Raw genomic sequence first — 4833 nt, 5'->3', positions numbered from 1 at the left:
CAGACTAAGAAAAAGCAACAAAGTAGGAGAAATATCAACAGCATAGCCCAAGAATAAGCATAATGAGAGCAAATCTTAAAATATATAAACAATTTAGCTGTGATGTTAGACAGCTTACAAGTTTATACAACATAGTCTGCTTAATATTACATACCGCACAAAACAATCTGCTCAAAACATAATATTGCTGATTTCTGAGATGCCATGGGTTAATGGACGATAGGGACTTGACAGGCAAATTAGTTCTTGCACTTGCTTAGGAAAATATGGCAAATGACTATCTCATTTGAAACAGTATATCAAAATAGCTGAGTCCATTGGAACACCTTAGGATCTTCCCATATAGTTATAAAATTTTTAACAGTTGAAGATGACATTACATAGAAACATTTTCTCTCACTATTACAAATAAGAATATAGATATAATGATAACATATTACAATTCAACACATACATAACTATAGTCAGTTTATTTTTGTCTAACAAACGAGGCAACTTTTATAACTTCAGTACTAAATCACTGGTGTATAGAATTCAATAAGCATTAGTGATGAGGTAGGGAAAAAGACTCCTTGGTTGCTAGTCAAATTAACTCTCCAGTCTGACTACAGTTGGCCATAATCCATGCTAAGAGGTTATGAATCTCTGTCAGGTGAAAGCAAACTGACTATAAAATAAATCAAGTAAAAAGCCACCAAAAAACATACCCACATCACTATACAAATAAACGTACAGTCAGCCACAGGGAAAAAATATTAACAACAAACATAAACCGTATTAATGACAAATGTTCGTATACAGCATATGGAAGGAAAAATCTCAACTCATTAATTTCTGATATATATGAAGGGAATCAACTGGGGATGTTTAATGAAGGGAATCAACTCAGAATGACTGTTGTTACTGGACAAATGAACGTTAACTATAGATGCTTGTTAGTTTTAAATTCTCAGTGCTATTTAGGGTAACACATTTTTCTTTTTAATGCAGAGAAACTGAAGGCTGCAAGAAATAATACACAAAAGAGAGCCAATGTCAAAATCTGTTAATTCCGAAATTCCTGCACACACTGTGTTTAAAAGAATGGAGGTCATTGGCAGGGGGAAATACAGACTGAGGAAAACATTTTCACAGCTGAACTGTTGCCAATTAAAATCTTACAAACAAGGACTAGAGTACACATTTTTTCAGCTTGTTTTATCCTGTGGCAGACTGTGCAGTGCATCACTATGACATGGCAATAATAATAATAATGCAAAAATAACACATCAATACAAAAGAATAGGCATACAAATAAAACAACCAACATCAATACTTCAGGAAGGATAATATATGCAAAACACCTGTTTCTACTGTCTGGTAAAAAGGTACTATGGCTTTTTGCGGTCCTTTTATTTGCCACATTTATTTACGATCTTTTGGGCTGATAATACCTGCTGTCGTGGTGGTCCCAGGCCCATTTTAACTACTAAGACTCAAGAGTCAATTCTAGAGAAACTAAATATTGGAATTTAATGAAAGAAAAGAGGCAATATGTGCTTTTGGATCACAGTTAAGCTATAAATTATCCTTACAACACAGATTATCCTCTAATAATCTTTTTCAGACATGTGTGTACAATTTTCAGCAGTCTACTTTGGAAAATGACATGCATATATCCTTAGCAAAATTTCTCAGCTCATTAAGCCACATCCCATTCAAGAAGCTAGATGATCAGCACACACAGATAAGCTATAAACAACTAACACTGTTTTACTTAGTCAGGGAGCAAATACTGTATTGGCAAAAATGCTGAAACTGACGCTATATTGGTTCAGAGAAGTGGTTTTGTTACAGCACTACTACAGAGGAATACAGGACCACAGCAACAAAAGCCCACAATTTACTAAACGATAATACAGGGCTGCCCATATATATCTGGTGTGTTATCGGCTCAGTCTACTGATGAGGGAGATGCATGTATTTTTACGACTTTATTCAATTATGCTCTGTTTAACTGGGGATTAAATTTTATCATCTTTCCTTTGTAAATGCACGATGAAACAAGACTAATATGGTGCTAGTCATGAAGAAGTGCTATGAAATGGATGTTGGGCCACAGTGCTATCTTATTCTGCCAGTGTGGTATGGGAAATGAATCTACATTAAGACAAAAATCTCATGTCTCCTTGTGTCATGTTTATGTCATGCCTCTGTGTCATATAATGTGCCGTGCTTGTGTGTGTCATGTCTCTGTCTGTCATGTCTGTGTGTGTCATGTCTCCTTGTGTCATGCTTCTGCATGTCATGTCTCTGTGGTAGTTCAGTTTGTATATGGATGGAGCTATAAGACAGATAATAGGCAGGGATGTGAATATACTGGAGTGTCTAATGAGACAGGGTAAGGTGTGGAAACTTCCTGAACTGTTGCTTGCTGATGGTACTATACTGTGAGGATGAATGTGAACTGCAAGGCTTGGTAAATGAGTTTGGGGACATACATAGGAAACGGAATCTAAGAGAGAATGTATATATGAGTAAAGTTATGATCTCTGAGGGAAATGAAGTCACAGCATATACAGTGAGACTCGATGGTGAGGAAAAAGATAATGAGAGTACATCCAAGTACTTTAGTGTGTTGAGTACAGATGGATGGAAGTGCTTGAATGGGTACAGGAGGGCAGAAAGGTTGCTGGATCACTGAAAGCCATGATAAGGAGTCGGGAAGTGAGCATGGAAGTGAGGCCTGGATCCTGTTGGAAGGACACAAGTCAGGAGTAAAAGAAGTGGAACTGAAGTAAGGAATGTGGAGTTTTATGGACAGACAGACACATGAGGAAGGAAAGAAACATTGTGAGAAATACCTTGAGATAGTTTGGCCATGCAGAGAGGATGGAGAATGAGAGACTGACTAGAAAAGTGTATGTGCATGAGGTGAAGGGGAGACCATGGCTGAGATGGAAGAATGGAGCGGAGAGATGTGAGGGAAGGGGGTGTGAGTTGGAGAGAGGGCAGTCAAATGGCAGATGACGGTGCAACATGGAGTTTGTTTGTGGCCCCCCTTTATGGGATTGAAATGTCTGGCAATAGATAGATAAAAGTCAGAGGAGGGTAAAAACTTCTGCATATTAAAATTAGTGAACTTAAGCAATTACTGAAGCAAATGCAAGAGGAGATATTTAATTACTTTATAAAAATAAATTCAAACAATGGATGCAAACAAGCAATCACTATAAAGTAAGAAAGAGTTATGGGAAACAGAAAATGATTCAGGGTAGAGATGGTAATGCTGACTGAGCCTTCACCACATCAATCATCAATATAATAACCAAAATCAATATAATAATCATCATTCATTATTATTAAAATCATCATTGCAATCATCATCATCCTAACCTCTTCTCCCCACCTAAGGATTGGGTAAGGTATGGTTCAAAAGGCAAGTACAAAACACATGGGATCAGACATGTTACATTTGAACCACCCTGTATTTGCTAGCATCTGTGGCATATAACCAGGACTTATTGCATCTGTTTGTGATGTACACGCATGTGCAAATGTATGACAAAAATACTCTGCCAGCACTAACTTGTATGTCATATTTATCACTTCCCCAAATGATAAGAGAGTAACATTTCTTCTCTTGCACATTTTACTGATGCTTGGAACAGACCTTCATATGGTAATGATCAGATATTGATGTTGTCATGTTATACTAACAGCCTTCAGTTCCTTTACAATCTGCCTAAAGGAGAATGGTGGACTATGAAAGAATGCAGTCCTTACAACATAAAATATTTCAAACAACACCTTCCATTCCTACAGCTGACAGAGAAGTGCCTACATACTTTTGCTCGTGCTCAGGACAGGATTCTTGCTAAACATTTCATAGCCTATGGCAGTGTACGGCTGGCCAGTTGTCTATAACCTTAGTCGCTCTACTCGAATCTGGCAAAGAAGCCTTCTTTCAGAGCTGACTGCAGGATGTAATGAACCTGGTTGTCTGATATGACAACTAATCAAAGTGGACATCTCTTGGCTACGATGAGTTTGTGCAGCAGCACAAACTGTTGATTTGTGATATGGTGCTTAAAGAACAAGTGATGAAAAAGAGGACTTATGTACCTAGGAGGAAAATATGGAAGCTGAAAAACCAAGTAGTAAGGGATGCCTTCTATAGCGAGTTGAGGAGAGTGGTGGCTGAACAGGGAGCTGTAGACAGAGGCGTTAATAACAATTTCTTGAGAGTTACTGATGTAACATGCGGCTGGACAAGAGGACCACCAAGACATAAAGTAACTTGGTGGTGGGATGAGGGTGTAGAAGCTGCAATTAAGGAGAAAAGAAGGTTTTTCCGGGAATGGAAGAAGGGTGGTAGCAAAGAGGAATATTTGGCTGCCAAGCGTAGGGCTAGAAGAGAGGTATACAGGGCAAAGTCTGAGTCACAGAGACAATTACTTGATAACCTAAATCATGGGGAAAGGAAAAATATATTTAGGGTGGCAGGTCAGGTGAAGAGGGATAATCGGGATATCATAGGTGAGCAGTGTGTGAAGAATGATGAAGGAAGGGTAGTGGTGAACAGTGAGGATATTAAAGATGCAAGGAGAGAGCATTATAACCGGTTGTTGAATGAGGAGTTTGACTGGGACAGGGGAGGTTTGGAGCCAGCAGATCCAGTGTCTGGCCCTTGGTCTTTGATTGATACTGCTACTGTGAGTGAGGCAATAGGCAGGATGAGGGTGTGGAAGGCAGCAGGTGTGTCTGGGTTGACTGCCGAAATGTTGAAGGCCTCAGGCGATATAGGGGTGAGTTTAGTCACTGACCTGATAAATAGGATTATTTATGAGTGTG

The sequence above is a fragment of the Coenobita brevimanus genome, chromosome 60 (assembly GCF_032717465.1).
Source record: "Coenobita brevimanus isolate Jiangsu-jjx chromosome 60, ASM3271746v2, whole genome shotgun sequence".
NCBI classification, from domain to species: Eukaryota; Metazoa; Arthropoda; class Malacostraca; order Decapoda; family Coenobitidae; genus Coenobita; species Coenobita brevimanus.
The sequence above is the reverse complement of the archived record's forward strand: the minus strand, read 5'-3'. Positions refer to the sequence as shown.